The following is a 13,667-nucleotide window of genomic DNA, read 5'->3' as shown; positions in this document are numbered from 1 at the left end:
CCCCTGCCTCGTGCCCCTGCCAAGGGCAAAGGGCCGAGAGACCCGCCCATTCACCACCACTTGAGCCATGGGTCCCGTGTAAAGGAGCCTCACCCAGCCAATAAATCCCTCTCCAAAGCCGAATTTATCCAAGACGGCCCAGAGGAATGGCCACTCAATAGTGTCAAAGGCCATCGTGGCATCCAAAGAAACCAGCACGGCCGGTTCGGAGAGGAACTCCGCCCTGGCAAGAGCACCGTGAAGACGCCGCAAGTTAAGAGCGGTGTTGCGGTGCGGGATAAAGCCGCATTGGTCCGGATGTATAAGGTCGCACACGACACTCAACAATCGATTGGCCAGGACTTTCGCCAGGATTTTAGGCTCCGCATTGAGCAGTGAAATAGGCCGGTAAGAAGTACAGCGGTCTCGCGGCTTGCCCTCCTTGGGGATAACGACTATGGTGGCCAAGCGCTGGTCGGCCGGAAGGGAACCCGCCGCAAGAGAGTCGCGAAACATGCGGCTGAGGAAGGGCGCAAGCTTATCAGGACGCAATTTGTATAGTTCAATGGGCAGACCGTTAGGACCCATCGCCTTGCCCGAGCGAAGGGAACGAATCGCGGTCGCTATTTCATCCGACGACAAGGGGGCGTCCAGCCGCTCTCGGTCCTCAACGGACAGGCCGGGCAGAGCAATATCTCTCAGTAAGAGGCGAGAGTCATCCTCATCCCTGTCAGTCACCGGGGAGTACACCGCCCGGAGGTGGTCGGCGAAACATTCCACAATCTCATCCGGCTCAGTCACACACACACCATCCGCAGCACGCAACTCGGGGACCACACGATTCACTCTCTCCTTTTTGTCCAGCCACGCAATCAACTTTCCCGCCTTGTCCCCCGCGTCATACAATCGGCCCTGCTGCTCCCTATACATAGTTTTGGCCGCGTCAGTGACCAGGGACCTATATTCGAACTGTTTCAGGCTAAGGGCATGTAGCCCGTCCGGAGCAACATTCGCCTCCAAGGCCGACTCCAGCCCCGAGATGTCAGTCTCAAGCTTCACCACCGCCTCGCTCCTAACCTTCTTGGCCACCACTATTTGGGCGAGGGCGTGTCCGCGTATCACAGTTTTAAAGGCTTCCCAAAGGGACAACGCAGACGACACCGACCCCTCGTTTTCACTGAAATATTGGTCCATGGCCTTAACCAGGCTGTCACGAGTCACAGGGTCCCGCAAGTACCAGGGGTTAATGGGCGCTATCCGCCCTGCGGACCGCGACCCGGTGTCAAAGAGAAGCCACAGCGGAGAGTGGTCGGAGATACCACGCGCCAGGTGTCTGACCTCTCGAATCCTACCAGTCTGCGCCGCGGGCATAAGGAAGTAGTCTAACCTGGAGAGACTCCCATGCGCCCCCGAATGAAAGGTGAACTGACACTGGGTCGGATGCATCAGTCTCCAACTATCCACCAAGCCGAAGGTCTCCAACATCCCACCCAGCCATGACTGGGCAGCGGGGAGGGTCCTTGGTGGGTGACGATCCAGTTCACCCGAAACCACAGAATTAAAGTCCCCGCCCATGAGCAGGAGGCCGTCCGGAAGGTCAAGCAGCATTCGACCCAAGTCAATAAAGGTGGAGTTCTGGAGGCCCGGGGGGACGTAGACTGAAACCAGGGTAAGGGGCTGCCCCTCCCACCTCCCAATCAAACACACATAGCGCCCTCTGTCATCCGAGACTATCCTCGTGATCTCCACCGGAAGGGAGGTTCGCAGGAGAATGCCCACCCCCCTGGAGCCAGTTGTGAAACCAGAATGGGCTACGAGGCGGTATCCCCCCCTGTTCATCGCATGGCAGACATTGCCGACCAAATGCGTCTCCTGGAGAAACACCACATCAGGAGTCAAACGACGCAAATATTGCAGTACAACACCCCGCTTAATACGGTCCCCCAACCCATTGACGTTCCATGACATAAGCCTCAACCCGTCTCCCCCCATCCCCTCCAATAGATCAAGAGGCCCCCAGCCCGCCGCACAGTTCCCAAATATGGACAAAAATCAATACCTCGCCCTGTAAACAAAAAACACACAACAAAACAACCCCTCTTCCCCCCCAACCCCACCCCAAGTCCAACTCCCCCCACCCTGCACCCCTGCGGGCCAAAGACCCCCCCCAACTTGCAGTGTGCCTGTCGCCCCACTAACCCCATTCTACAAAAAGACCCCGGAGGAGGAAAGGGACCCGAACCCGCCCGCACCCCTCACGGGTCCTGGTAAGACACAGTATGCAAAAGAGTAAGACCCAACTGTACAGTGCAAAACCGCAAAAGCAAGGACCAAATGTCAGTCTAAGGGGACCCGTCACCTGCGGTGCCCCCAGAGGGCCCGGGCCGGCCACCCCCGTCCGGCAGCGAGTCCAGCCAGTCACTTGCGGCCACAGGAGAGTCAAAAAAGGCTGTCCGCTCTCCATGCTCCACTCGTAGTTTCGCCGGGTAGATCATCGAATACTTCAGGCCCAGCTCGCGGAGACGGCGCTTCACCCCTTGGAATCCCATCCGCTGTTTCTGGACCAGTTGTGTGAAGTCCGGATAAAAATTGATGGTCGAGTTCTCGTAGCGGACCGGGCCACGGGTCCGTGAAGCCTGCAGAATAGCGTCGCGGTCCCTGTAGTGGAACAGTTTAGCCACGATAGGCCTCGGGGGGGCCCCCGGCCGCGGCCGGCCGCCCGGCACTCGATGGGCCCGCTCCACGGCGAAGAATTTGCTTAGGCCAGCCGGGGACAGCTGTTGCATGATAAGTTCCTCGACCACGAGGTCCACCGGGCGGCTGTCGGAGGACTCCGGTACACCAATGATGCGGATGTTGTTGCGTCGGGCCCGTCCCTCGAAGTCCTCAAGCCGCCGGGCCATATGGTCGTTGACCACTCTAATGTCCCCAAGCGCGGCCCGCAGATCCGACACCTCCGCACCCAGGGTGGAGGTCCGTGCATCAAGGGCCTGGACCCTCTCGTTAGTTTTGGAGAGGTCGGCCCGAATCAGGGTGACATCGATCGCGACAGTGTCGATCTTACGGGCCAGGGCCTCATATTGCGTCGCGATGGTTTCCCTGATGCCCTCGATGGCGCCCATAATGTCCTGCAGGGAAGGTTCCGCAGAGACGGTCGTGCCTCCCCCTGCAGCATCCGGGGAGAGGCCAGCAGCGCCAGGGGACCCCCTGCCCTGGGTGTAGCGGTCCATGTTGTTGCTCTGGACCGGCCCCCCGCGCAGAGAAGCCTTGGTCTTGCGCCCCTCCGGACCCCCTTTGCCCGCCATGTGAGCGCAGTCTCTCAATGGGACCTCCGATCAAGAGGTGTGCGGGCGCCAGCAAAAGGACCACAAACTGTCGGTGTAGGGGTCGGAGGCGTCAGGCCCACCAGTAGCAGAGGGAAGCAAGCCTCGGGCAGAGGCCCAGGAGGCACCTCGCCACCCTGAGCACGCACGCCAGCCGATCTCCTGAGGGCCAAAACCGAAACCGAAAGTGCTGAATCGGCAACTGGCACCGCGCTGAGGCCGCTGTTGTTCAATTGCAGCCCGGCCCCACGGGTCACCTTCACCCCGGCCACCTCCGTCGGGTGGGTCCCAAAAGTTCCGACGACGACAACTCAGGATTCCCAGGTCCGATTAGAGTTTTAAAAAGAGATATAAGATCAGCTGGTCTTCATCTCCCAGATTCCATAAACCAAATCAGGATAGTCTCAGGATATATTCCGAGGAGCAGAAAGGGTCCGGGGAGCCCTGTGCTCACGCGACCATCTTGGATGCGCGCTAGGCTCCTCCTCCTCCTGGTACATTTTTAGCTATTAATTAAAGAACGCGCTCTTCCGCACAGAGACGTCCCGTCACCCCGTCCGCGCCCCAGAGCCCGGCATGTCCCCAACTTGCACTTTCTCCAACCACCATTGTGCCAGACCCAGAACCAACACTTAAAGGGCGTCATTCATTCCTGCCACCCATCGTTCTGTGTAGCCTGAGGCACTCTGAGCCCTCCATCACACTTCATTGCCTGCCGTCCAGCACATTACTCCACCCATGCTGGCATATGAACTTCCAGCAGGACATTGCATTCCTCCATGCGCGCTGCAGCGAGGCCCGCAAGGTGGTACCTGGGCTGAGCCTCGGGTGCAGCCACACCCTGCCGCCCTGCGTAGTTGTCGATCACTTTTTGCCCAACTGTCCCAGACCCTGCCAAAGTTCTGACCATTTGCCTCCTGGCCTCACAGGACTGCATCCTCCTCCCAGTGTGTCCTTAATATCACCCGCCCCCGATGGACCCTCCGCATATCCCGAATGCGGCCGTCCGATCCACAAGCACCTGAGCAACTACCTGCTGGCTGCCCTCCGCACTCCCCAGCATTGCTCCCTGTATAGCGCGTCTTCATCCGATGAATGATCACCACTCACCCTGCGCCCGAGATGCCCCGCAATGGACATGCCAACCGAGCCCATCGCCACGCCTTTACTGCACTGCCGTTGATAACCTCCTCAAACCCTCCTGTGCCCGTGATGCGCCCTCGCTGCCCCTGGGCAAGGCTCCACTGTACCTGCCGCTGCACGTGGGCTGCTGATGACCTCCTCGCACATTCACCCCTGATGTGCCCGCGCCATACCCGGACAATTCCCGAGCCTCTCTCGCCTCTCCCGTCCGCTCCCGGCCTCAAAGCGCCTCCTTGAGCACCCATTGCATCACACCAGGACTAAATGTTCCCTCCCGTGGTACTCCTACGAGTTCCCACAATCTGCCCAGGATCACACCGTGTCGATCTACGCCGAGATCCAAACCCATTCCCCCCCGCTCCAAGTCGGCCGCTCTGAGCACACGGTCCCCCCCCCCCCCCATCCCACCGGACTAGTGCCGCTATTGTGCGCCTGTGCCGATGACCGGAGGCACACTTAAAACCAAGATTCGCGGGGGGGGGGGGCTAAGAAAATAAATAAATAATTAAATGAATAATAATAATTATTATTTCGGGGGGGGGTCTGAATCTTTAAGCAATAGGCAGAGTGGAGCTGCAGGGGCTCTTAGAAGAGGTGAAACAGCCAGGCCTCATTAGCGTGCAAATGGTCTTTTAAAGACCAGTGAAGTGCTCTGTTGCAGCTGTGTGTGTCCCCCAGCCCGGGCTGACACACACGACGGAGGGGGCTGCAGCCCTCCAGTACAATGGGTGTTGCGCGCCTGCCAATGACTCCTGCTACCAAAATATTAGCGCCAACCACTGACTCTGGAGACACGCCCCTTGCGGGGCCCGGCGTTGCATTTATCCACCCGATGCGAGGTAATGCCCATTGGATCCATGGCATGGCTCACCCCGTGCTTCCCTTCCCCAAATTCCTCCTCCTCGGCAGGCCGCCACCCTGCCCCCCTACCTTCGCAATGAAGACCCCTTCCCCAGGCTGCCGAACCATGGTGTCCGCTCCCTGCACGTACGCACCCCCGGCCACCGCAGGTCCGGAGGTTTTCTTCCCCACCCCTTCTTTGAAGGTGCCCCGAGGAGACCCCTCATTCTTCCCAAGCTCACAGGACGTTAAACCGTGCCGAACCCATACCCCCCCACCCCCCCACCCCACCCAAGGTCGGCAGCTTCAGAGCAACGGTCCCCCGGAAACCCCGCCATCACCCACTTTTTCCTTATGCCACCCCCTGTACTCCCGAGCCCCCATCTACCAATCTGCAACTCCCAACTGAGTATCCCGCATCCCCACCCCATCCTCTTCACGAGCGCCATTCCTTGCACCCAAGTGCGGGAAAATAAATTACAAACCCAAGCCTTCCCGGGTGCCCCGCCTCACCCTTCCAAAACTTGTACCCTGTCAAGAATTCCTGTCATGCGAGGGAAGGAAAACACGCCCTTATGTAAAACAGGAGAGCTGTTACATAACTCAAGGAAAACACGCCCTTATGTAAACAGGAGAGCTGTTCCATAACTCAAGGAAAACACGCCCTTATGTAAACAGGAGAGCTGTTACATAACTCAAGGAAAACACGCCCTTATGTAAACAGGAGAGCTGTTACATAACTCAAGGAAAACACGCCCTATAAAGGGAGGAACCGGGAGGTACAACGCTGTCGGATATTGTGTTTACACCGACGTACCTGCTTAGTGAAGAGCAGTGTTCCGGAGTGGTGCTCCAGTAAGGCAAGAACGGAGGTAGGTCGAGTCGTTACTCCCTGGGCCGTGTCTTGCCCCATCGTCACCTGTGAAGGACCCGGAAGCTCTACCGGATAACCATTGAGCTTCGCTTTTTGACTCGGCTGAGTCAAAGCGCAGTGGCGCTTTTGCTGGTTGGAGTCGTAACTCCCAGCCCGACCAGAGATACAGGGACTGCCAGCTGTAACGCACATCAGGAGGTGTTTGCCGCGTTACAGACTCTGAAGTCCACAGGATCGATCGAGCGGCTGCTCTCGGTTCAGTCTTCTTTGCTTGTGATTGGGGTATCGGTAACGCATCACCAGGAGGTGACTCCGCGTCCCGGTGCAGTCTGAGGAAGAGGTTGAGCGGCTGCTCCCTTCAGGTAGAGACCCCGGCTGGGTGTTTCCCTGACTCCTCGATTCTCCCCAACACTCTTCGTGCCCCTCACAGCCTACCGATTGGCATTGTCGGCCATTTCATTTCTGCCCTCTGTTGACATACGCCGGGATCGGCGTATATGCAGAGGACGGTTAGGACCATCCGTGCTGTGGGCTGGTAACGTACTTAGCCTGGAGGATTCCAGTGACTATAACCTTTGTTTATTCCTTGTATTATTTTTGCCTTCATTAAAATAACTAAACCTTCACAAGTGGTTGCGTTCTCATTATCGTGTCTGTTAAACGATCCTGAGACGTTCAGGGCGTTACAAAATATCCGACCTTAATAACACTAACTGTCTCCCGGTCGATAACAGACATGGCAACACTTGATGATGTGCTGGCTGCTTTAGCGACCGTGCAAATTGAATTGGCTGCCTCCAGGCAAGAAACAGCCGATGTAAAAGCCAGACTGGATGCTATCCAATTGGACCCGCTCACGCCCAGCACCTCCCTCACGAACCAGACCCCTGCGGTAGTAGTGGAAATGCCGGTAGCCGTCCCCTTGGCAACACCAGAGAGGTACAGTGGGGATCCTAACACAGTGCAGGTATTCCTCACACAAGTGGCGCTACATTTATCGTGCAAACCAAGGGCGTTCCCCACGAGTCAGGCTCGTGTGGCTTTCCTTATATCCTATTTGGCTGGAAACGCGGCACAATGGGCCGTACCTCTGGTGAGCAGGGACGACCCCATCTTATGTGATTGGGGTGCTTTTCGCGAGGAATTCCTGAAGGTCTTCGACAGAAGGGCTGACTCGTACACGGCGGACCGTGAAATGCTTGAGTTGAGACAGGGATCCAACGACCTGGTGCAGTATCTCAACGCGTTCCGAAGGCTGGTTGCGGAAACCAAGTGGCCTGTTGCTAAACAGACGGCGCTCTTCCATCACGGGCTGTGCGATGAGCTCAAGGACGCCGTGGCTCATATTGACCCACAACCCAAGACATGTGAGGGCCTTATCAACCTGGTATTACGGCTGGAACATAGGCTAAGTGAAAGAAAGGGGGATCATGGGAGAAAAGGAAAATCCCTTCCATCCTATGTGACAGTGGGAAGTCCTGAAACTTCCACCGCATCCAAGGGAGAACCCATGGACATCGGCGCAACACGAGCGAGCCTCACAGCCACGGAGAAAGAGTCACGCCGTAAACAAGGATTGTGCCTATATTGTGGCAAAAAAGGCCACTACGTACGTGAATGCCCTGCCAAACCGAAGACGTCACGTTATCGGGCCAACCGGTCGGTAACAGCCGTGGTGGACGTACCGGCGGAAAACTAGAGGACTCCCAGACCAAAGAAGGGGCATCTCGGAGTCACTCATCCATCCCTTCACTTTCCAACTCGGTCACTAAGGGACAACGACACCTGTTTCTCACGGTGCACGTGGGAGTGCATGACCAGTGGATACCCGTTGTGGCCATGGTGGATTCAGGGGCCACTGGCATGTTTATGGACCACAACGAGGCATGCAGGCTAGGGCTAGTGCTTCTTCCCAAAGCTGTACCCGAAGACGTCTATGCTGTAGACGGAAGGCGTTTGGTGACGGGGCCCATCGGGCAGCACACGGGGGTCCTTCCGATGAGATGTGGGGTGAACCATTTGGAACAAATCGATTTTAACATCATCCGAGCGCCCCAATATGGCGTCATATTGGGATTGCCGTGGCTACAGAAACACAACCCCTCGGTGGATTGGCCAACACATCGCATCGAACTGACGTCACCGTATTGCATCCTGCATTGTGGAATAAGAACGGAATCCCTTGACGCAGATGAGAGCGGGAGTCAGACGGTGGCTACAGCGGCAGAAAAAGATGTGGCTCTCCCCCAGGCTTATCACAGTTTTGAGGATGTATTTGATGAGGTGAAGGCGGAAGTGCTACCACCACATAGACAGTTTGACTGCCAGATCGACCTGGTGCCAGGGGCCAGCGTTCCCAGCGGCAGGCTGTATGCCCTGACGGAGCCTGAAAACGTGCATCTCCGGGGGTACCTGGATAAACTCCTCAAGCTAGGATTCATCCGCCCGTCCAAGTCTCCAGCCGCCTCGCCACTCTTCTTTATCCCGAAGGCTAATGGGGAGCTGAGAGCCTGTGTGGACTTTAGGGCATTGAATGCGATAACCGTAAAGAATCGGTACCCCTTGCCTCTCATCAGTGTACTTCTGGAACAGGTCAAGAAAGCTCGTATCTACACCAAGTTGGATTTGAAAGGGGCATACCATCTGGTGCGCATGAGGGACGGAGACGAGTGGAAGACTGTCTTTAAGACCAGGTTCGGCCTTTTTGAGTACCTCGTCATGCCGTTCGGTCTGTGCAACGCCCCGGCAGCCTTTCAGTACTTTTTGAATGAGGTATTCAGAGAGGAGTTGGATATCTACGTGGTCGTATATATCGACGACATCCTCATCTATTCGTCCAGTGTGGAGGAGCACGTACACCACGTCAAAGCTGTGCTCCAAAAGCTGAGGGAAAACATGCTGTTTTGTAAACTCAGCAAGTGTGACTTCCACGTCACATCCGTGGAATTCCTCGGAGTGATGCTGAGTCCAGAGGGACAGGAGATGGCAGAACGAAAGATCAAGGCGGTGAAAGAATGGCCGGTGCCCCAAAGCGTGAAGGACGTCCAAAGTTTCATTGGCTTCGCCAACTTTTACAGGCGGTTTATAGATGGATTTTCAGGATTGGTGGCCCCAATCACACAGCTACTGAGGAAGTCCAAGGAGTTTGTCTGGTCCCCTGAAGCGAACAAAGCCTTTGAGGCCCTGAAAAGCGCCTTTGGTAAGGCGCCGGTGTTGGCTCACCCCGATCCAGATCTCCCCTACGTGGTGGAAGCGGACGCATCGGATGTGGCGCTGGGGGCTATCTTGTCCCAACGCAACCACGACACAGGGGTGCTTCATCCCGTTGCGTACATGTCCCGCAAACTCAACGACGCTGAACGCAACTACCATATTGCGGAGAAGGAGCTTCTCGCAATCAAGGACGCCTTCACCGAATGCAGGCATTGGTTGATGGGGGCAAGACATGTGGTATCGGTGTACACGGACCATCGGAACCTACAGTTCATGACGGCCACAAGACACCTTTCTCCCAGACAGCTGCGGTGGATGATCTTCTTTGCGGGGTTCAACTTCCGCATCACATATCGGCCGGGGACGGAAAACCGGAAGGCGGACGCCCTGTCCCGTCAATCTGCAGTTAAGGAACCATTGCCTGCGACCGAGCATTCCATCATTTCCCCGAGGATGGTATTGGGGGTTATCCAACCGGATACTTTCCTGAGGGGAATAAAGAGAGGGATCAGGTCATTCGCATGGCGGAGGTGGCTCCTCAGTCACAGAGAATGGCAGCTGAAGGACGGGATCCCCCTGAAGGGCAGGTGCCTATTGATACCCACGCCTAGGCTAAGGAAACAAGCATTCATCTGGTGCCATGACTCTCCATGCGCAGGTCATTTGGGCTTTGAAAAAACGGTGGCTAGCATGGGACGGCATTTCTGGTGGCCAACCATGAGAGTGGATGTCAGGAGGTGGGGACAGGAGTGTCCTACGTGTGCTACCATGAAGGCCGACCATGGCCGAACCCAAGGGCTCTTACATCCACTTCCGACCCCGGATAGACCATGGGATAGCATATCACTGGACTTCGTGGTGGGCCTACCGGTAGACCAGGGGATGACGGCAATACTGGTGGTGGTGGATTACTTGACGAAAATGGGGCACTTCATCCCCTGCAAGAGAGTCCCTACGGCCGGGGAATTGGCGTCACTACTCCTCAAGAATGTGGTACGACTGCATGGATTACCTGGGGTGATCGTGTCGGACCGGGGGTCGCAGTTTACTGCGCAATTCTGGAAGACTTGGTGCACTGCGCTGCATGTTAAGACCGCCCTGTCCACCAGCTACCACCCTCAAACGGACGGCCAAACCGAGCGCCTGAACCAAACGCTCAAACAGTATCTGCGATGTTTTGTGGACCAGGGCAGGGAAGAATGGGTCGACTTGCTATGGGTTGCAGAGATAGCCTATAACAACGCCACTCACAGCTCCACACAGTCATCTCCGTTCTATAGCAACTATGGCCAACATCCCAGGTTCTTGCCATTTCTACATCCGTTCAGAGAGGACAGGATTCCCGCCACAGCGGACAGGGTGGCACACATAAAAGACACGTTAATGCGCTCAAGGGCTGTCCTAATAGAGGCCAAGAGAAGATACAAGGCTGCGGCAGACAGGAAGAGAAGGCCCGGGCCACTGTACCGCACTGGAGACTACGTCTGGATATCCACAAGAAACATGAGGTTTCGAAAGAACAGTGTGTTCCATCCCAAGTACATGGGCCCCTATCGAATTACCAAGTGTATGGGTCCCGTGAACGTGAAGGTGTGCTTGCCCCAGTCATTGCGGATACACCCTGTCTTTCATGTATCATTGCTCAAACCAGCACCCTCCAAGCCGTCTGGGACACCTCGGCCGGTATGCGTGGAGTCGGAGGTGGAGTATGAAGTGTCGGGCATACGGGCGTCCAAATGGCGCAGGGGGAAGCTGTGGTACCTGGTTGCGTGGAAAGGCTATGGCCCGGAGGAGCAGTCATGGGAACCGGCTGAAGGGGTTCATGCTCCGCGCTTGGTCTCCTTGTTCCATCGGCGTTTTCCTGCCAGCGCTGGACCCGTGGGGAGCCGCTGAGAGGGAGGATGTACTGTCAAGAATTCCTGTCATGCGAGGGAAGGAAAACACGCCCTTATGTAAAACAGGAGAGCTGTTACATAACTCAAGGAAAACACGCCCTTATGTAAACAGGAGAGCTGTTACATAACTCAAGGAAAACACGCCCTTATGTAAACAGGAGAGCTGTTACATAACTCAAGGAAAACACGCCCTTATGTAAACAGGAGAGCTGTTACATAACTCAAGGAAAACACGCCCTATAAAGGGAGGAACCGGGAGGTACAACGCTGTCGGATATTGTGTTTACACCGACGTACCTGCTTAGTGAAGAGCAGTGTTCCGGAGTGGTGCTCCAGTAAGGCAAGAACGGAGGTAGGTCGAGTCGTTACTCCCTGGGCCGTGTCTTGCCCCATCGTCACCTGTGAAGGACCCGGAAGCTCTACCGGATAACCATTGAGCTTCGCTTTTTGACTCGGCTGAGTCAAAGCGCAGTGGCGCTTTTGCTGGTTGGAGTCGTAACTCCCAGCCCGACCAGAGATACAGGGACTGCCAGCTGTAACGCACACCAGGAGGTGTTTGCCGCGTTACAGACTCTGAAGTCCACAGGATCGATCGAGCGGCTGCTCTCGGTTCAGTCTTCTTTGCTTGTGATTGGGGTATCGGTGACGCATCACCAGGAGGTGACTCCGCGTCCCGGTGCAGTCTGAGGAAGAGGTTGAGCGGCTGCTCCCTTCAGGTAGAGACCCCGGCTGGGTGTTTCCCTGACTCCTCGATTCTCCCCAACACTCTTCGTGCCCCTCACAGCCTACCGATTGGCATTGTCGGCCATTTCATTTCTGCCCTCTGTTGGCATACGCCGGGATCGGCGTATATGCAGAGGACGGTTAGGACCATCCGTGCTGTGGGCTGGTAACGTACTTAGCCTGGAGGATTCCAGTGACTATAACCTTTGTTTATTCCTTGTATTATTTTTGCCTTCATTAAAATAACTAAACCTTCACAAGTGGTTGCGTTCTCATTATCGTGTCTGTTAAACGATCCTGAGACGTTCAGGGCGTTACATACCCAGATGCCCCCAACCCCACTGTAGTCCTCCTCATCCCCTCTGCCGCATTTAATCCCTCACATATTGCACGCTAACAGTGGCCTGATGGTGCGTAAAGCCCCACCATGCCATCTGCCAGCACTTGTGCGCACCCTTGTACCGCCACCCGTCAACAGCAAACCTATAGTGCCTCCCCTCGTAGCCCACCTCACTGTGCCTATTCCAATCGCCCTGTTCCCCCCCAAGTCTGGGCCTGTGGCAAGCACCACCACTCTCGCCCTCCACTACTCCTGGGTGTGCGCTTCCCCGGATGACACCCCCCCCCATGCAGGGGACAGAGCCGCCCCCCGTGCGCGCCGTCGCAAGGCTCACCAGTTGGCATCCCGGGCAAGCTGTGTGTGGAGCAACACCCCTGGTCCTCGGTCCTCTCAGCGCCACTACTTCCCCCTGATCCCGCAAGGATGGAAGCCCCAGTTAATCCAGACCAGGGCTCGAACCGCCATTAAAGACACCCGCACTCCCCGTTCCTCTCCCCATGCCCGTGCACCAGGCCCGCCATCCCCCAAGGACGTAAGACCGACTGCCCTTCTCCAACATCCCCCGTGCAAACTACGAGCCCCCCTGCCCATCTGCCCGCAACCCTTATTACCGGACCAGCAGCAAGCCCTGCAGGTCCCCGCCCATCTCTCCCACCCCGCTCAATGGCACCTCGTCCCTTCCACGACCCACCACTCCCCCCCAACCTAACCCCCCCACCCCTTCACCTCGCCTCCCCCGCGCTCGAGCTCCGCCATCCTGACGGACTGCCACCCTCTCTGCCCTTATCTGTGAGCATCCCACATGGGCAGCCCCTGCAATAACCCTGCTCATTCTCGCGCTTCCCACACGCCCGGACCAGTGCCGCCCGACACACCCGGACCAGTGCCGCCGCCCCAACACATCTCCGCCCCTCCCATTGATACCCCACACAGAAAAAACTGGGCCTCGATCCACCAGCCCACCCTCCGAAATCTGGCCTTCGACAAACAAGCCATCATCTAGTGCCTGCAACTCCTTCAATACTCAACAACCCCCGCAGATGCCAAAGAGCCCCCCAACGTCAAAAGTAACCTTTAATAACCACCTCCGAACTCGTATCCTTCCCCTACCAGGAATGGAGCTATCATCCCTATGGTGCCAAACCAGCCCCCCCACTAGACCCGATGTCCGCCCATTTACTCATCCCCCGCCCGCCGTTGCCTTGCAGCCGTCTGCAAATCTATGCCACCCTACACAAGGGCAACCTCCCCCGACCCTCCCTCACCTCAACGCATGTAGCAGCAGCGCCTCTCTTCTCCGTAACATTCCCAGGAGAAAGAGGCTGTTGCGACCCGTG

The sequence above is a fragment of the Triturus cristatus genome, chromosome 10 (genome assembly GCF_964204655.1).
Source record: "Triturus cristatus chromosome 10, aTriCri1.1, whole genome shotgun sequence".
In the NCBI taxonomy this organism is placed as follows: Eukaryota; Metazoa; Chordata; class Amphibia; order Caudata; family Salamandridae; genus Triturus; species Triturus cristatus.
The sequence above is the reverse complement of the archived record's forward strand: the minus strand, read 5'-3'. Positions refer to the sequence as shown.